This window comes from Cygnus olor, chromosome 8 (assembly GCF_009769625.2).
Source record: "Cygnus olor isolate bCygOlo1 chromosome 8, bCygOlo1.pri.v2, whole genome shotgun sequence".
NCBI classification, from domain to species: Eukaryota; Metazoa; Chordata; class Aves; order Anseriformes; family Anatidae; genus Cygnus; species Cygnus olor.
Genome location: NC_049176.1, coordinates 28,935,917 through 28,956,480, shown reverse-complemented (window position 1 = coordinate 28,956,480; position 20,564 = coordinate 28,935,917). Strand labels below are relative to the sequence as shown.

The following is a 20,564-nucleotide window of genomic DNA, read 5'->3' as shown; positions in this document are numbered from 1 at the left end:
TCCAGTACAGTCCAAAGCAGCTATCACACAGCTTTTTGCATGCACTGAGGTAGGCGCATTGAAGGGTTGCGAGAGGAAGTTGTACACATCATTAGTTTTTAATAACACCAGAAATTAGAAAAAAATAATCAAAGCTAGAAAGTACACGGCAGTACTGATGGGAACACTAAGCACTCTCAGTATTCTGATCCTGCCCAGAAGGTGTAACACACGCTAATCTTGCTAAAGCAAGGTCATCTGCTCAAGCGATGAGCAATCAGCTAAAAATAACGGTGTGCCATGAGTCTAACACCTAGGAATATTGGCAAGAAAGCTCACTTTATTTTCTTGGCCCTGGCTCTGTGACCTGGTCAGACTAACAAAAGCTAATGCCTCTGTCACAGAGAGAACAATTCTGCCGGTATCAGTGATTAATACTGCATCTGTCAGCTGGGGATACTTACAGCACTCTGCATCTTCCTCTTAGCCCTTGGCTGTAAAAGGAGTTTTAAGACATTCTTCTCAACAGATGATGTTCACTTCTTAATTTTGCACTCAATCTCCTCAAAGCCTAGAGGGCTGGCTGCAGATGCTGCTAGCTGCTTGCAAGAAATCTTACTGTTAGGAAGAAATTGCATAGAACTGGTCCTGCTACTACCTCATGAATTTCCCTGTTTTTCCCTAGTTTGGCACTGCCTTTAGCTGCTGACTCATAACAAGAAGAGAATAAACCACAAGTTGCTAAGTTTTTTTTTTTGACATAGGCAAATCTTTCTTACTTTTCACAGAACACAAACAGCAAAAGGAGTACTTTACATCCTGCCTCCTTCTCACACACACAGGATTACTCCAAATTTTTATTTCTCTTCCCTGTATGGCAGCCTTGATTTTAGCTTATTAATGTGTTTTGCTACTTCGAGAACAAACTTAACAGATGTTAGAGAATTAAGCTCATAGTACCTCCTACTCAGCACTTAAAATTATGGCTTTGCATTGGATTCTTCCCACAAACATTTGAAACCTGGAACTCAATCAGCCCATGTAATGTTTACTTTCCTTTTTTCCTTACTAAGCAACCAGGATGCGCATGTGTGAGTGAGTTTGTTTCAATGCTCACGCAGCACATACCAGTCTAGGAACATACATTATTTTATTTCTGTAAACTGGTGAACAACAAGCAAGAATTGTTAAGTGACAGACTTCAAAAAGAAGTACCACAAACTTACTGAAATTGGCATTTCTTTGAGTACAAGTCACCTAGATTTACAAAGCAATACTTTGATATCTCACAGAAAAAGGCTAAAAGTAAACATTAAGCTTTTTTTCAGGCCCAGCAAGAGCTCAGTTACCGATGCAGCTCAAAGTACAGTGTCTCTAAATTAGGATCTGATCTGTTTGCAGAAACATCATTTGATGCCAAGGGTTTTTCTGGAATACCAGCCCCTTGGTATTTCACCTACTTGTCAACCAGGCCCACAAAAAGCACCGTCATCTCTAGGTCAAAAGTGTCACCAGCCAGGGACTCTGCCTAAAGGTATCAATTGAGAACCTAAGAACTCAGCAGTGAGGTTGGCTGAAAATCTTTAGCTAAAGTACTTTATAAGGAATTTAAAGAGGAATGTTCTCATTCAATTTTGTTTACAGAATATTCCTTTGGCACAAGAGGAGGCTCCAAATCAGAAACGAAGCGAAGGAGTGGAGAGCTAGGAGAAGGTCCCAGCACAAACTTGCTGGTTTGGAATCTGGACACCAACATCTATTACCACATGCCACGAAAATTTTGTTGTGCGATAAAACTTTGGTTTGCATTTTGTGTCTGTTGGACTCTTAGCATGCAGTTTCTGCAGTCAGTATAATCATAAGGAAAAAGGAAAACAGTGAACCACAAGAGCAATTGAAACCAAAAGTCCTAAAGGCCCAGTCAGACAGATCAACTCCTCAAGCACAATATTCCTAACAAGACATCAAAAATATTTGATGCATGGATGATACAATGATATTTATGGACTTCCCAGGTGGTGGAATGTGTGGTGATTATACCACTACCCTTTACATACTTTTTTTTCACCCACTTTCTCAGTTAAACAGGAATCTGGTCTATGCCGGCTCCTTTGCCAGACACAACATGAACGGATGATGCCTCTCTACACTGTGACAGAGCAGTGAGGTATCTGAGGCACAGCAGGCAATAAAAAAAAAAGCCTCCAAAACTTCAACAGAGCTTTGTCTGTCTAGTGCAGAATTAGGGCCTCATGTGTACAAGTTATCATTTGAACTTGCAAACAGAAAGAGAAGGAGAGAGGAAAAAAAAAAAAGAAATTTAAAAAGACATCTCCAGCTTAACCATGTTATAGGCCATGACTACAACCGCTAAGCCAGGACAAGAAGCCAAAATTGCCTCCAAGCACAAGAAAAGCAATGGTCTCTTTCTTTGCAAATCACAGCAGGGACAGAATGGCTTTTCAAACAGGCATTTATGATCAAAGGCCTGCAGCATACGATAAATATTTATATGGCCCATTAAATAATAGTCTGTATAAATATTATCCAAAATGTGCATGCTGGAAACCACAGACTTCCCAGTTTATCCTTAAACAAATGTGCTAGTTTTCCCACATAGGCAATGAAAAAAAGGAGGGGTGAAACTCATTTGCAAAAATATTTCTTTTTATAAAAGAAGAAAATCCTTAACATCGTTTACTGTAATTTAAATGGAATGACTAAATAACCAGATGACTGCTTCATTACAACTACTAAATTCAGTTTGTCCTACCTTATTTCATGGTTATCAAATTGCCAGGACATACCTTTCTGCGAAAGCTACAGGACAAGAAGGCTGCACACTCACAAGCACGTCGGCCGAAGCTCAGCAGAAGTATTTATCAGCTGCAAGTATAGCTTTTGGGCTATCATGAGATTAAACACAAGGAATTATGAAGGACTGGCACGTCTGCTTTAAACTTTGATCTTTGGAACACTGCAGGCTGCCCAGACCCAGAGATCATGGATAAACAGTATGTTTTGAGTAGTGCAGCTGTGCTTTTCTGTGGATTACCGGGAAAAGATTAACAAACTCAAATTAGGCTTCATAATCTTGGTGTGAAAAGATGTAAATACTGAAAAAAAAAAAAAAAAAAAAAGCTGTTTGTCAGTTGTAGAAAGAAGATAAAATGAAATAAGCGTTTTTGACATTAAATAGGAAATTCAACATTTTGTTGCCTTTCTAGGGTTCCAGTAAACTACCAGAACTGGTGGTAGAAGACTGGCAATCTCTTCTTGAAGAGAGTGAGCTCCTTTTCCTCTTCCAGGATCTTTAATTCCTGTTTGGATGTGAACAAAGAAGGTGCACGTATGTCTGTGGGAGAGTGAGCGCACACAGGGAATTCTCTTGCTGTGTTGAAGGCCAGTACTAATATAGAATAATACCCTAAAATGCCCAAGGGACTGTGCTATAACTACCCACAAACACTTATTTTTCAGCCATCCACCAGCAAACAAAACAAAAACAATGAACAAAAGCACACCTCCCCTCCCCTTGCTCTTCCCAAAACAGAAACACCTACGTGCAGGAGATCTCCGAGACTTTGGAATGTGAGGACTGTGCTAGCAACAACAAAACTGGAATAAAGAAAAAGCAAGCTGGAGAAAGTCTGCTCATCACTGTCTTCTTCACTAAAAAACAAACATTCTCCATCAAATATCCATTCTAGGGTAAATTCTGTGAAGCTGCCTCATATCTTAGAAAAAGAGGAAACAGCTGAACATAGTGGGGCAAAGGCCTAAAATCATGGCCCCAACACCCCATAATACCTAGATTGTTCCTCCAAACCTTCCTAATTGCCCCCCTACCCCAACACTGTAACATCGTCTCAATAAATCCTATCACAGGACTGAAAATATTCTACTACTTTCTAGTACCTCCTTTTTTTCCCTCTATAAATAATTCACTGTGTACTAATCTGCTGTAATGTCTCTCCTATCCTTTTTTCTTTTCCCCTCTGTGTTCAGGACAAAACCATTACTTCATCACTGCCTTCTGCCCTTTAGCTTTATCATTTGTATTTTAAATACTTTCAGGCCAAACTACTTCCACCTACTCTGACACAAGACACAACATATCCTGCTTCATCCTGGTGCAACTGAGTTCCAGTTGGAAACACACAACACCAAACCGAGTCACTTGAAACAACAAAAAAGTAACACGGGCAGGGAAGTAAAAATGACTAAGCAAACCACCCTAAGAAATGAGATCCAAAATTCATTTATTTTCAGTTTCTTCTGCCTACATAGATCTCTCGTGAACAGCAGAAAGATGTCAGCATGACCACTGTCAACAAATACCAAGCTCATTAGTGCACAACAGAGTTGTTGTTTTTCTCTAGAATCTGCTCTATTATAGATTTGTACTAAAATAGCGAAATTGTGCTCTCCTTCCAGCCCCTCTCTCGAACTCAGGCTGGAAGATACAGTCCCTACCACTAATTGAGTGAGAGCAACAGCATTTTCTGAACCCTGATTACAGCAGTGCACGGCTGCAGGGGTCAGCTGAAAGGCCCGACCAGAGCAGCATCCCGCCACACAGAGCAGAAGCCACAAGAAAAGCACACGCCTGCCCTTCTCGTACGCTGATACTTCCCCCAGGACAACTTCTCAGCCTCCAGCTATCTGCAGTAGAGGCGCTTGCTGAGCCAGAAATTTTATCTTGAGGATTAACAGACCTTGAAGGCTTTTTCCTCTATAAATTTATTTGTGCTCTTTTGGAATCCAGGGAAACTCTTGCAACTGCAGAATACCGTGGTAATGAGTTATAAAGCTCTGTGTCAACAATGCAAGAAAATGTGCTTTCATATGTTCTGAGCAAGCCAGTTCAGAAACCTGCTGGCTTTGTTTGATGTGCCCAACTTCCTGAGCTACACAAAGCAGCCGTTCCCTATCTACCTGCTCAATGCAGCCACGATACCATCAGCACCCCAAATCGCCCCCAAAAGGTTTGCTGCTATCTACAGACCGTGGGTGATGAGTGAAACTCAGGCGTAATGTGGTCAGATCCACCAAAAGGGGTGTTTCTGCTCTCTGACCAGATGACTTGGTCACGGATGTGGCAGTAAGCACTACAACGCGATAGTAAGAACTAAAAGATAGCACCTAATGAGCCCAAGGCAGCTTTGGGCACGCCGAGGTACTGCTCACATACGCTCACAGAAGACAAATAACATGTTGGTGGTAACTGAGAGGAGCAGAGAGGTGCTGCTCTGGGGCATGGAGGTGCCTCTGAAAGGTCAGGGATTTCAACCTGCAGGCAATGCCCAGCACGTTGGCCCTCACGGGGTGTCTAACAGAGGAACCCAGGAGCTCCTCCCAACTGTGTGCTTGGAGAAGACCGAAGGCTCTCCCTGGTTTTCTCTGAAGGGGAAGCGAGGCATCCAACAGCTGCAGCGCATCCTGAGAGGCTCTCTGCCGCAACCATGAGGAGACCCACGCGGGCTCCCAGTCAGAGGCAGTCTGTGAGACCAAACACAGACCGGTTCCCCCTCTGAAAGATTTCCCAACCTGACAGCGTAAAACTGGGCTGTTCCATTTCTTCCGAAGCCTGCAACTACGCCTCACAAAAAAGGCGAGTTCGGCTCCCTCTCTGCTCCACTGCCTAACACCAGCACAGCAGGAAACAGCTGCAGGCAGGAGCTCTCAGAGAAAGGGAGGGCTGAGCAAAGAGCCACAGGAACACACAAAATGGAGACGAGGACTGAAGGCACAAACCGCTGGGGAAATCCGACGGCTCCAATTCTCTCTGGGGCTATCTTGGTCCTGCTTTGATGGGACCATCACTTCCAAAGCAGGGTGTGATCCTGAAACCACTGGAGTCAGTGGCAAAACTCCCACCCACATCAGTAGTTCAGGATTAGACTCCTGATACTTGTGAATGTTGCAGGTGCACTCTCAAGTCTTCAGGATTTTGAACACTTGCCATAATCTACAGCTTGTCAAACAGAGGAAATGTTGATCACTCTACGCCAAGACACAATTCCCACGCAGGAAAACCTAAGGAATTAAAAGAGTACACTGCTGCACCCTTTCTCCTCCACACCCTGAAAACATTAGTGGATACAATTCACGCACATCAACCTATTCAGATCCATCCTCTCCTTGACGCTGCAGTCGCATGCGCCCCTAAAGGCTGCTCTAATGATCTGGCAATCCGACGTGTCCCAGATGACACAGCACGATGCTTGAAGCTCTGAAAGAAGCCATTCTTGTTTACACTGGCTGTGAGGGGAAAAAATACCATCTGATTATTATATGAATTGTAGCTGTAACAGCTTCATGACTAACTGAAAGAAGGTAAGAGGCTCCACAGTAACTGATCGACCCCACTGGTTGATCCTTTTCAATGTAATGCGAAGGAAGACCTTTCTTATTCATATCTATCTGTCACTCTGACCTAACCCACTCTGGACAGGTAAAACAGGATCAGTTCATTGGCTGTAAAAGAGGCACGTTCCTCTACTAATGTTTGTATTTTTTTTTAATTCTCTTCTATGTTAAAATAGAAATAAAGAAAAAAAAGTCATGTAGGAAACGCACCCCTAGCATAATAATGTTAACACGAAAAAAAAATAACTGCTTAAAATTTAAAATATAGTGCAGAATAGAATGCAATTTGAAAGGCATGAACAGCTCATATAACCACACACACACTAGGTTTAAACTGCATTACTCGAGCAAACCAGCCTTGGTATCACGAGCTTCAGAGCCGGGTACATAAGCTTACCTGGAATCCTGGGTAAATAAAGCCATTCTGCTACTGCAGATATCGAATTAGTCAGCTTGAGGTTAGTGCTGATACTCTAGCTTTAATCACATCTGTAGTGCCCAGCGCTACATCAAGGATGAACTTGGCCCTAGCTGCGCGATTACGTATCGGTAGATCAGTACAAAAATAATTTGTTCCGAGTTCATAGCGTTATGAAATGACAAAACATCAAAATTAGCATTTTGGCTGAAATCCACTGCCTTTCCCATCAAGGCTTACACATTTAAGCAACATCTGAACCAACTGTCTATAATTACTCCTGGCACATACTGGAACACTTAGGCCAGTAGTAGATGCAATAGTGAAATCAATTTTTAACGACATGCTGTAAACCACTTCTATCAAGACGCTCAGCCCAGAAGCAAACATGTCTGTAAGCCGAATCCCAAGTCTACTCTACAGTATTTGTTCACTCTTGCATGGGAAGAGCATGGACTGACAACCCTACGTAATCTGTCATTTTAAAATTAAACATTTATTTGGTCTACAATACTAAAATTACTAGCCTTGAAGTTCCTGTCACAACCACTTACAAGCAAGTGAGGTTGCACATTAGGTTAGGCTAAAAGAAACAAATTCTGCACATAACTCAGATATCTAGATATACCTACCATACAAGTGTAACATGTCTACAACTTTTTTTTTTTAAAGAATCACATCTGTTCATCTCAAACACAGTGACTTATCTTCCTTCTTCCCACATACAGAGTTTTGGGGGAGTGGGGGTGTTTTTGTTTTCTTTTTATAAATGCAAAATCTGCTTTCTTAATGATCCTATCAGTCCCATAATTTCAAACTCCCACAAAGACACGCCTAAATGGGTATCAGGCCAAACCTTCTCTGTAAGTTCCCTTCGGTGACTTTCTCAAAACATCCCAGAAGCCACCAGCTTGTAAACCTGCTTGCCACAAACAGCTGAGGGTCACACATTTTCCAATTTTATTTTATGAACAGTCTGAGTACTTTCACAAGTGGAAATGCAGAGTGCAAACGGTAGGCAGCTCAAGACACTGACCTGAAGGCATTAACAAGAGCCAAAAAACAGACAATGCTAGGCAGAGATTTCCCTTTGAAAATGAAACTCTGAAACACATTTCTTACTGAGACTGTGCCACTAGCATTGGTTTTTGCATACCAGAAAATTCAGTATTCCAGTACAAGGGAAAATTTCAACATGAGTGATTAGAAAAACACAAGATGCAAACCAGGACCACAGAGGAGAGCTATTCTGATCCTCTCCTGCAAACCTACCAGTTCTCAGGCAGCAGAGCTGCCTCTAACAGAAACAAAAGAAGGCTTAAATGCGAGCTTATGGGAAGGCAGAAGACAGACTTACTGAGGAAATAAAAGAAACAAAATATATGAGAACACTTTTTTGGGAAGAGGATGTTTCAAAAGAATTAATATTTTTGAATGATAACTTATGTGTACCCCTGTAAGAAACACACAGCAGAGCAACAAAAGTGGCTAAGAATCCACACAAAAACTTTCCAGCCTATTACTAGTTTATTTAGTCTCTCCTGACACTGTAAATTAATTTCTACCCCGATTCTTACAGCTGGGAACAGCTGAACATAAAAGAATCCTATTCCCCCTGCTTTCCTCTTCCACCCTCCTATCCCCGTCACCCCTTCCAGGAGAAAAAAAAAAAAAAAAGGCGTTTTTGCCATATCCCAGTACATAATCATGTAGAAAAGTGGGCCATTAATATTTAAGACACTTCAAAATTACAGTACATTTCAGTACGGTATTTCAGTACTTTTAGAAAAAAAGTTAATTTCAACAAATTAAGCAAACAGTCTTCCAGGATAAGGGAATATATGAGGATGAAAAACGAGAAGACCACCTCCACGTAACGTGTGTTTACTACTTTCCAAGCTCCTCAGAGGAAAGAGAGCCCTCTCCTCTCCTTCCCTGACACTTGTTTCTTAAGTGTTCTCCAGACAAGAAGCACTGTTGCTAAATTTATTAAACTATCTGTCAAGTCGCAGGCACTTCAAGAGAGAAGAATCCGCAAGGTCACCGGTTCCTAGCTGGTGCCGAGCACGTCACTCGTGAGGCACGCAGCACAAGTAAACTCCACCAGGTTACTGGGGTGGGCGCCCTGCCAGCCCCCAAGCTTTACGAGAATACCGGTGCAAGTGTCCAGAGAGGTGACACAAAGGAGCCGGCGCTGCAAAGGTGTGAGAAAGCAGAGCTGCGAGAGGACAGCGAGAGGAGAAAGGAGGCAGCAGTGGAAGCGAGCAGCAACAGGACACCAGTGGCGGCAATGGAATACTGGGAACACAATCCTGGAAACCACCACCTTCATTAAGGGCAAGAAATACGTTTAAGGAGAACTCCCCGGGATCTGAAGGATTAAGCAAGCACCAAGCGATGCACATGTCCCATGTGCCTACGCCAGGTCACTTGGGCACTGCCATCTGAAGCACGTGAAGGAGCAAGGGGATGGTGGCACAGAAAATGGTGACTCCTGCTGCAGAGCCGTGAGAGGAACTGATGGGAGGCGATGTGCAGGCCCAGCTCCTGTGAGCCCCGAGTGCCTCCTCGCCTGGTGTTTGGCACCCCGCTTCTGCCCGCAGCCTGTCGGCACTGAGGGGCTGTGAGAGAGGGCGGGCCCGCTCTCATTAATTTAAGTTTTACGTGCAGGCTGTGCTTCTGAGAAACATCAGTAACAGCGGACCTGGGGAAGCCAGGCAGAGAGACCATAAGTAAATCCTATAATGCCCCCATAGGTACACAATAACCCCACAAACAGGCTCTGAGGCCCCTACAGCGCACTTAAAAACGAGCAGCCAACACGGGCCGGGGGCGCAGCGAAGGGGGCTCCTGTAGGACAAGCCTCAGGGCTGCCCCAGGTTGAAAGAAAATTAAAAAAAATAAACAAGCCGCGGCTCTCCAGAGAGGCCGGGCCCCGACCATTAATGGCCGCCGCCCCGGGGGCGGGCAGGGGCAGGAGCACCGCGCTCGGCTCGTCCCCGCAGGGCCGGACCCCGACCGCCGCCCGCTGCCGGGCAGGGCCGCCCCGGCGCCCCCGCTCCCCCCGGCCCCGCCGCTCCCCGTCAGGGCGGGCAAGGAGGAGGCGGCGGCGGCCCGGCCTCCCCCGCTCGCCTTCGGGGGCCGCGGCTGCTTTGTGTGGGGGGCCCTGCGCCGAGCTCGCCCCCGGCGATTTCACAAAGCTCTGCCGTGTGCTAGGCCGAGCTGCGCCGCCCGTGCCCTGTCAGGAATTCGGCCCGTACCAGCGCTCCTGCCTCGGAAAGGAAGCCGTACTTCTCCTTTCTTTCAAAGCGAATAAAGCACAAGCAGGGGAGGGGTTTGGCTCACGTTGGTTTGTTAAAGGGGATGTTGCTCGATCTCAGCTGCAGCCCGGGTGCCCTACAGGACTGCAGCAACATATAGGGGGGTGCAGGAGGGTTTCTCTTTAGCAGCTATGCCAAGAGCCAGGGGAAGAATAAACGCGAGGAAGCAAACCGAAGGTTATGCCTGAAATGAGCATTCCCCAACTTGACCATAAATACGTAATCACTTATAAAACAGATAAAGCAGGACCGCGAGGTGTGAGCCAGACTTTCTGTGCGGGGTTACTCCAGTTGAGAGTTTTACCTAAAAAGTTGTTTTAAAAATCCCAGATCTGAGGAATAAACCCTGAGTTTGAGGTTTGCACAAAATGGGGGACAGGGCAGCAGGGTCTGCTCAGACACAAGCGGTGGAGCAGGAGGGAAGGGCCAGCAGCAGCGGCGCTCCAGCGGTGGGCAGGATCAGGCCCTGACACCTACTTCCACCACCCACCCCTGGAGAGTGGATGGAAACCTTCACCAAACCCATCTGAAAAGGCCCCAGTTGTCCACCATGGGTTTCTCCCCGTACCCTCCTCATCTTCCACATCTGGAAATCTTTGAACAAAAATCTCTTTTGAAACATTTCCAGAATTTTCCCACTTTGGCCCAGGCAGAAATACTGCAAGAGCAACCTTGCTCTGGGAAAGATGAGTGTTGTCTCGTGGTCAGAGCTCAGGGTTAGTGGTCAGGGGCTGTGGGTTCTCATTCCAGCTTGGCCACTGAATCATTTTGAACCCTTCGCTAGTCACTTCGTATTAGCACCAGTTAGTAATTTTCCGTCGGAATGATTTTCTGACAGAAAACAGCACTTCACAAAACCGGAATCTTTGTGAAAATTGACTTTCCATTGGGGATACCTTGCATCTAGACAGGCAGGGAAAGGATGTTAGCCCCAAACTGAAATATTCATCGCTTCTTTGTGTTAGTCCAAATGTTTTGCTTTGAATAGATTTTTTAAAAACAAATACCACCCTCCTGGCTGTAACTCCGAGTCAGCTCACTGCGCCGTGGGAGTTTGTGCTCTCATGCTCTTCTTCGCGCCCCGGGAGGTCTGCACCTCCTGTAGCGGGATGCAAATGTCTCTCTCCTGAGCTGTGCACATCACGGCCTGAGTCAGACCAGTCCCGGCATGCGGGACCTGGCCCCTGGGAAAAATTAGCAGCAGAAAGGACTGGTCTGACTGGGGGAGTGGGCCACGGAGCGAAAGTATGAAGTGCATGGACACAAGCTGTTTCACGTTAGTTCAGTGATCCAAAACAAAGTGCTGTGACTGTGGATATACCAAAATGTTTTGTGCAACTGAGAAGCAGTAAAATGAAACCCAGGGAAAAGGATCCAAGTGTTCTTCTACTATCCCTGACAGTCAGATCCTGTAAACTCTTCCATAAACACACTGAGCTCCAGTTTATAGTTCTGGCTCTTCACCCCCCAACTATCTTCCTTCTTTACTGTTTTGTTCCAGAATCCCATTCCTCTGTTCATTAAAAATAAATTTTGTGATTTCTGTGTATTCATAGCTGTCTGACACTTTCTTTTAATCTAAATAACACTTGTTCTCCTCCCACAGTGTATTTATACACACAGTTTAAATCCCTTCTTAGCCTTTGTTTTGCAAAGTTACACATTAACCATTTACATTTTCTTTCATAACAGCAAGGTTTGGACTACCTAATAATCTTTCTCTGCACTTGTTTCAGTCAGAATTCATCTTTTCTAAACATGAGTGATCATAGCCTAACATCACGCATAATGTTCAAAGTGATGTCTTGCTAGTGACTTGTACAGTGGTAATAATAACTTCCTATGCACGCTTTTAGTTACAGACAGGGATCAACACTGCCTTTTTTACACCTATATCACACTAGTATCTCAGTTTATCCAGGTCTTTTTCCTCTCAAATTTATAGGGGAAAAAAAAAAAAAGGATATTTGAAATACATAACATTCCCTTAATACATTTTTACATTTCATTACACTTCTCTCACATGGTTTCATTCCAAGTGGGGTGACAAATGAAAATATTTTCAAGAACAGTTACAGGATCTCCAGTCTCCAAAATCAAAGTCCTGGAAATGCTATTTTTTAAATGAAAGAATCAAAAACTCCCATGACCATATGAGACTTATTTCATTACTCCTTTGAAATATTCCGAAAGCTAAGGATTAAGAGGTGTTATATTAGTGCGGAATAATGATGATTAATTTTTGTTTCATATCAAATGCAGGAAGAGTAGATATGTGTGCTGAGCATCTCCTATAACTTCAAAATCTATCTGTAAACCTGAAAATGTGATGTGGGTTTACGTACCTTAAATGAAGCACCAGGCCATTGTAGTTTTGCTTCAGTTAGTACTGCTTTATACAATCTTCCTCCCTTTCCAAGATTTTGGGCAGAATCACTTAAAAGGTATCCTTTTACCTTTTCATTTGAGAGTAACTAATGAAAATTCCGTTTTAAATGTGCTTTCTGTGAGACAGGAATGTTCTTTTTTTCATGATTACCCAAAGCCCGTATTTCAAGCTACAGCTTCAGGTAGCGTAAATCAGCCTTGCTCTGATATGGCCTGCAGTCCTCTCAACCAGCATCGCAGAACAATTTAGTGTTTATAGATGACAGTTGGCATCTTTGAAATATTCTCTTTTACAGAACTAGACTAGATGTGACACTTGCTGGAGAAGAAATCTTGCATAAATCTGTCTGAAAAGACTCACTTAATCATATTACTTCACTAGCAGTGGTAACCTTTGGAGGCCAAAGTCCAGACAGGTTGAGAAATGGCACATGAGTACATAAAGGTGACAATTCCATTAACTGCAATCAAAGAGGGAGGTGAATGGTGAGATAAAGACAAATGACTTACTCTACAAAGAAAAGAAAATATGTGTGTGAAGGGGAAAGATACAGAACGAACGTTTTCCAGCCTTGTCAAGGAAATAAAGATCCAATCCCGCTCCATTGAGATCAACACAAAAACATCTCTCTGCCTCCCCGAATGCAGGATTTGGCCCAGGATCCCAGCCTGCTGGAGAATGTTAGTGTGACCTGCCATGTCAGGAGCACACGTGCACAAGTGAGATGTCACAGGAGAAAACTATATGCAGAAAGTCTTACTGAATTGCCCACCATAGCCATGCTGGAAATGCCAACACTAACTAGCCTAGTTTTGAAGTCAACAGGATCTTTTGCAAAAATAAGTGGAAAAAACGTTGGCATTTCTGAATGATTCAGAATTCTCAGATGTTCCAGCCACGATCTTTCAGTCCAACTGAGTGCACCCCAGAGGATGAACAGGAACTGCTTTGGGAGTTTCTTTTGGGCCCCAAATCAGAAGGTGTGGGTACGTGTTGGTAACTGAAACTACCACCACAAGAAAATAAAAGTTCTTAGGCCAGTTCAGTGCCAAATTTCAGCACAGATGAAAGAGAGATTGGTGGGACGTATTCTCATCCCGTATCCTTCAGTGAGGCCAAGGATGGCATAGATAGCACTGCTAAGACAAGTTCACATTACCCACGTTTTTTCAGAGGAGGAACCTTAAAGAGAGTAGCCATGCTGGCTACAGAGTTGCTTTCCTACACTGGAAATAAAGCCACAAAGAGATCTGATCTGTTATCTTGCAAACCTTTCTAAACTTATGTCGAAGAGGAAATGAATAATATAAATCCACCTATGTATCCAATCTCTTTCTCTTTTGCAGTTTTCCCATTTATATATAGTGTTTTCAGGAAATTCTCTGCAGAAATCCTCATCTACATCCAATGCATTTAGCAAAACAAAACAAGCAGATGAGCAAATTGCTTTACTCATAGAAGCAGAGCTGTAAAAGAACTGGATCTCTGAGCATGCAAAAATTCCACTTACTTAGGTATTGATTAACATAACAATTGAAGGGGAGAAAAGATTTATAAGGGATCATGTAGCGTGTGCTTGCTTTGGCAGTTTTTACAAGCACCTGAAGTAGTTTTCAATCTCATTTTAAGCAGGATAATACTGGTGTAGGAAATTGAAGCTGGGAAATCCTCGGGATGAAATGCTTACTGAACTATCATATCAGGACTGTTCATTCACACAGGGAAACAGGGAAGTAAAAAGCAACTCAATAATATGTAACGACAAGGGATTTTTGAGTGGAAATCTAAACTCTCTGAAGAGTGTATAATAGGAAAAAAAGGAAATTTCCTTTGGGGGACTTTTTCTGGTTTTAACAGAGATGTTAAGTTACCCGTAGACACTAGAGCAGCCAAAAAGGAAAATCCCTGCTTTACACAGCTGTAAATATAACTAGCAAAATAATTCAGATTTCATCAATCTGTGACTCATTTGCTAAAGTTTTGGGTAGCTCACCTTTTAATACAAAAGTCAGAAGCTGATATAAACAAGCATACAAGATTTCACGCTCCACCAAAATTCCAGTGTCTTGTCTAGGGCCAGTTCCTGCCTGCTCTCCTGGCTGGATACCAACATCCTTTATTCTCGAGGGAGTCAGCCTTCCAAAAAACTGCTTGGCACTTGAGTCGGTGCTGCTCTGTTTTCCTAACGCTCACTGCAGGCAGGATGTTTTCAGACTCTGGTACCCAACAGTTAGGCATTCCAGGGAGCTCAGGGATTTTTCTTTTGAAACCACACTGCCAATGCCCTAAGAATACGTGGGGTTCTGTGATACCGTGTGATCCTGGTGGGAAGATGGGATGACTTTCTTGCTTGTATAGGGATGCACAAAGGGAAAATGCACATGCCACCTTTGTAAACTCTCCTTCTGCGGTGTGAATACTGATAATTCTGGCTTTAAGTCATGTTTTCATCAACTGGCTCCCCTCTGGGAAGACTGCCAGATCGCCACAGATTAGGCAAAGGAGAAGCCCCCCTTCCAAATGCTCGGCCAGAAAAGAAGCTCACTGCTGCAGTGTGGCAGAGGGGATGCTCAACAGTCTTTGCACACATTTGTTGCTGTAACCACTCATGGTGCCAGCACGTGGAAATGTCCTCTTTGCTCCCGGTCTGTGTACATATACGACTTCTGCATATCCCTTTACACTCCTTAAATATCAGAAATATGACTTTATCATTAACATTTATAGCCAAGTATTTCCTGAGGCCACTGATGGCAGGGCCGGCTACAACCGTGCAGCCTGTACCTCGTGGGACAGAAGCCAGCCAGCAGGTGAGGGCAGGCACCTGGGCGACCCCTCACTGCCCAGGAGCCGACGTACGGCCCTGCTCTGGCTGGCAGGCAGCTTCGTCAGAGCCGTCTTCCCTCCTAACCCTATGGCAAAATCCAGATGTGCAAAATCGTGAAACCACAATGTGTTGAGCTGGAAATGAATTTCACAAGCAAGCTGCGAGAATCTGTTGAGCTCCTTACATTTCACAATGCCTTACATCTCATTAAAAGTAACTAGCAGAGGTTAAATATTTTTCTGCAACATCCTCTCAAGACTTTTGAATTAGTTTATGTGAAGTAGTTCGTTACAGAGGTGATCTATCATACAGCGATGCCAAAATCCAGGCAGCATGGAGAAGGGCAGAAAAAGGCTCTAACCCTCCGAGCAGCATGTCTTGTCTGCTTCCGTGGCTGGGACTTCCTACAAAAGGCAGATCCTGTTCTGCCCTTTGAATTCAGACGCTCGTGAATACAGCTATGGAAGTCAAAGTACCATCAGCATCTGTTCATTTGTAAAAAACATCATTGTCTGCTCTCCAAGGATAAGACTGTTAACTGGAACCTGTACTTTCCAGATTATAAACAATATGCTGCCTTTCTCCTTAACTCATTGCAAAATGTACAAATGACAATCTAAAGCCAGCGCTGTCATCTTTTAAAAGCTGAAATTCAACAGGGGCTCATTCAAGTACATAAAAAGAAGTTTGCAGGGTCATTTAGCCACCTGCAAATCACACACAAATAAACTAAAGAGCACTAGAAATGGGAATAAAATCCCCATATATGTAGCTAGTTCCTATGCAGTTACATTTTCATGCTCTGTACACAACCCAAAACAAATTGTCTGCTTATAATTAAAACATGATACCGATTCCAAAAGTGTTGCCCCTAGGGAAATAATTTTATACCAAAGGGCAGATTCAGCCCTGGTGTAGTATTTCTGATTTCATGGAATTACACCATTAAAGAATTTTGCCCCACATCTTGCCCACACTGATGCAATTCAACTTTTAAGGGACAGTTATGGGTTTCCTCCTAACTCGGGCCAAGTTTCTGGAATAAGGAAAGTCTGTGAGAGAGTCAGCTGGAGGGATGTTTAAGTCTGGGATCTAGGGACATTCACATAGTAGAAAACGTCACAGGATTTATATTGCATTTCTTGGACGTCAGAATTTCTTGCGCGTCAGAATTTCTTGCTTTTTCTTCTTTCCTTACAGATTCCTTGTCAGTAGGTAGTCACAATGAAACAAATACCAAAGAAAAGTAATGAAACAATTAGAGGCAGCCGTGAGAAAAAAGACATTTGGAGATCCAGTTAATTCTGCTTCATTTTTGCTACATAAGTCTATTTTCTAAACTTAATGCATTGCCTGAGCTTGTAATACATAGTAGCAGAGTGTCTGCACCACTCACAACTTTAGAAAAAGATATAAAATGTTAATTCTTCAACATTTTATGTGACTTCAAATATTTGGGGCATGATTGATCTCACGCTTGTCATAGTGCTTTGGATTTGTGCTTTGCCTGACATAGAAATCAGAATGCACACAGTGATGCTCTCACTGATGTTGAAAACTTGTGACTTCTGTGCAGAATCAGTGAAAAAGAGCTGGAACACTTCCCTCCTCTGGGGGCTAACCTGCTCTTCCCTGAAATCATGCAGCTTCATAGGTCATGGCCCAGAAAACAGGAGTTTCCCCAGCAGTTCCTGTCAGTCCTGCGTGTACCGGGCACCGTGACAGGGGGGCTGCAAACACTGGAACTGGGATGCTGTCAGGGGACTGGGGGAGACGACTGCATTCTCTCTGCAATTGTTTGAGCTGCCAAAACAGTGAGGCAGATGCCCAGATTCTTGCTTAAGGCTTCCTGGGAAAATCAACAGTTTTGAAACCATATCAGAACCAAAACTTCAGAAAGATTACTCAAGCTGGAGTAAGAAAAAGATGGTAAACATAATAGAGCCATCAAAGGTACATTTTAAATTTCTCATTCTCATTCTTAACATTAATCTGACAAGCCTAAAGCCTTTCTATAAATCAAATGGAGCAAATGCTATCAGTACATTAAAATCTGTATAGAAATAGCAAGGTGGTTGATGCCCCATGCCTGTCGGTGTTCAAGAGGCATTCATGTAATGCTGTTATTAAAGTGCTTTAACGTTTGGTCAGCCCTGAAGTGGTCAGGCAGTTGGACTTGATGATCTTTGCAGGTCCCTTCCAACTGAACTATTCTAAAATCTTTGTACAGAAGTTAAAAAAGTCTTTGGCACAGAAGACAGCTGCTATTCAGAGCTCCTTCCCGGGCAAAGCACAAGCAACAGAGGGAAACTGCTTTAAGCATTCTTTAAAAATCACAGTACTACATCACCGTTGATAACCTTTGGATTTTACAGGTTTTCTTTCTGAAGCAATGATAAAACCGTCAGAGCTTTAATCAACTTTTCAAATCATTGACCGGTCTGAAAAACTGAAAGTGAAATAAAAAGCAAGACAAAACAAAAATCAGAAATACTGTACGTTCTTGCCATTTCTGCCAGCCACAGCAATGAAGTGTTGCGATGAAGCAAGATAAACATCTGAGGAAGGAAATAAATTGTAGCTGTAGTCTTATTTTAGGCTATTTGATGTCTGATTGTTTTCAAAAACAGGAGGACGAGGCTGCTTGTGTAACTCCACCCTCCCGAAGAATCGCCAGGATCGTTATTTATGAGCGTGATCAACGCCGCACCAGCCTCCTCACCTACCATATGTCGCAATCGTGGAAATACCACGGGATGTTTTAATCCACGGGATGTTTTAATCCACGTCTCCTTCCCATCATCACCTGGTGCGCTGAAATTAGCATCTTGGGAGACACAGGACTGAGGAATTAGGATGGCAGATAATTATCCCATGGGCTGCATTTCCCTTGGCCACCGGGTGAGCTGCTGGGAAGCAAGCCCACGTGTGGGGCACAACGCCAGTGCGATGCGCACGCTGCTGAGAGCACAGGGGCCTGCACAGATCCCCCCAGGGTGGTGACAGCGTTTTGGGAGGGAGGCCAGGGGTCAGAGCACCTCTATATGAGCTCGTTAATCCATCCTGATACACATTCAAAACTGGAAAATGATTGCTGGCAGAAAGAGGCATAACTATCCCATATTCCTATCAATCTGGGAGGAGGATAATTCAACGCTAAGTTATCCATACCTTTTTTAATCTACTGACACAATCAGTAGATCTTTTCTGTTTTCTTCAAAGGGAGTAATGCTTTAACTCTGTCCACTCACTCATTTGCATATTCTACTGTTATAACTCATTTTCCCCCCAAAAAATCTTAAAGTAAACTGAAGAACTGGGGAGGGAAATTAAGCTTTTACTGAATTAATCAAGTTTTTCAGAGCAGGAGCTCATCATTTTGATCTTCTATTACAATCTCATTGGCTAGTGCCATGCTTCAAGTTTACTCAGTATTTTTTCCATACTTTATTTTTAAATTGCAGCTGAATATCTTAAATAGTAGCTAAAAACTTAATCTAAAGCTACTTTGTGTGCATTTTTTGCCTTAAAAAAATAGCCATCCAAGAGTTACTTACTCAGCACCAAGCTTTAGGAGTTCAGCTTGATATGGAACCAGAAGTGTCTGTTACTGTTGCTTTGCTTTAGTATGCTAGTGAAGGGAAAGCCCCTTTAAAAGAAAGACCTCCAGGGCTGAGACTTCAGCTGCTCCACCTTGAGCTAGAGAACTACTTTTCCAAGCTGCTGCCTGTACCGGGCTTCCAACCAAAACTGAATGAATGCAAAGGAGGAAGCATGATGTACAACAGGCTTAAATATATAGAGGCTTCAAGGTTTTTGGAACATCAAACCCTTCACAGTACAAAATATTTGCAATTTGGTATTGCAAGCATTTCCTTTCCCACTGGAAAATTAATTTATCATAGAGGAATATATTGCAGTCAGACAGTATTGCAAGCTGTTAGTATTCTTGCTACATTAACTTGTTCTCAACCAGAAGAAAATTAAAATGTAACCCGTGGTGAGGGCTGTCTTTGTGAAATTGCTCCCTCTTATATCAAGCTCCTGTATATTCAGGGAACCAACTCAGAGGCTCAGAGCAAGGTTAAGGATCTCAGTGGTATTTTTGGCCTTTTAATTACGGCCTTTTCAAGGTAATCCATATCTTAGCTGTGCCCTAAAGTGTTGTATCTCCATTTGTAACCTGTTGCCATATTTATTCCATATGACCTTGCAACAGCACCCCAGAGCCAGTGGGGCTTACTGACTGCAACTCCTCCTAGCGCAGCTTCCAGCAATGTCTCCTGGTCATTTGCAGCTTGTTTAGCATACAAAAACCCACACTGGTTCTCTGGGTTGAGTAACCATGTTCTTCTTACGTCCCTGTCCTCAATATTGGGTAACAGGAAGCTAGGGGATGAAACAACCTATTAGATTTTGTAAGGCCCCGATTCTGTAAGCTGTAGTTGTACGGGGGTATCTGCTCTTCGACAACACTTCCCATATTGTGTTTCAGCCAGGAAGATGGATGTACCTTACTTAAAGTGAGTCATTCACTGAACCTAGGCCAAACTCTGAAGCAAATCTGGGCCAGTTTATTGCCTCAGGAGGAAACCTGGTTTTTGCATGAATTAGATGTGAAAATAAGCAGAGCCTGACTGACATCTTCTCCGAATTCCAACTGCAAGGGTAAAACCCAGCGGGCATCAGCCTCAGGCATGACAAAAATGAGGAGGGGAAAATGAGGCTTCCTGTCTCCCCTCCAAGAACCAGAGACACACATGTTACTCAGAACTTGGAATAAATTGTTAATTATTTATACACTAATTAACCAACGTTTATAGAATGTCTTACACATGTAAATTGCTGTAAATACGCTTACATTTTTCTTGCAGTCTCCAATTAAATGAACTTTCATTCTGGAGCAAAACAATTCCATACCAACTTGTTACACCAGTTCTTTAGCCAGGCACTTCCTACAGCTTTGCAGCTAATGGTCCCAGCTGAAGCTGCTCTATTGTATTTCCCTACAGAAATTTCTGTGCTGGTTTGTAGCTGCTTTAATTCCATCACAGATCACATTCTGTTTAATGATAATTTGATTTTGCATTGCAAGACCCAGATGTACATTAGGAGGTCACAACCTTTCCATTTATCTCTTAAAGTAACTATTTTTTCCCCAAGTTCCATCAGGTTAAAACAGTTAGCAATTTTTCTCCTTGAAATGTCCCTTCAGCTCGGCCAAGATATATAATAGATCAGTGTAGCTACGAATGCATT

The 20,564-nt window shown here is 43.3% G+C and overlaps 1 protein-coding gene across 10 annotated transcripts in view; it reads right to left on the bottom strand.

Moving 5' to 3' along the window:
• The window catches only part of FGGY (FGGY carbohydrate kinase domain containing), a 280,231-nt gene that overhangs the window by 129,253 nt on the left and 130,414 nt on the right, over positions 1-20,564 (bottom strand). The window contains exon 1 of one of the 10 annotated variants that reach the window (XM_040565653.1): positions 10,030-11,568. The exons of 6 other annotated variants lie outside the window; for them this stretch is intronic. The gene's annotated coding sequence lies outside the window, so the exon portion shown is untranslated. Of the gene's footprint in view, positions 1-6,102; positions 6,476-6,748; positions 7,448-10,029; positions 11,569-20,564 lie in introns of those variants that run through there. 3 more of the 10 variants (XM_040565658.1, XM_040565657.1, XM_040565656.1) reach the window with 3 other exon arrangements.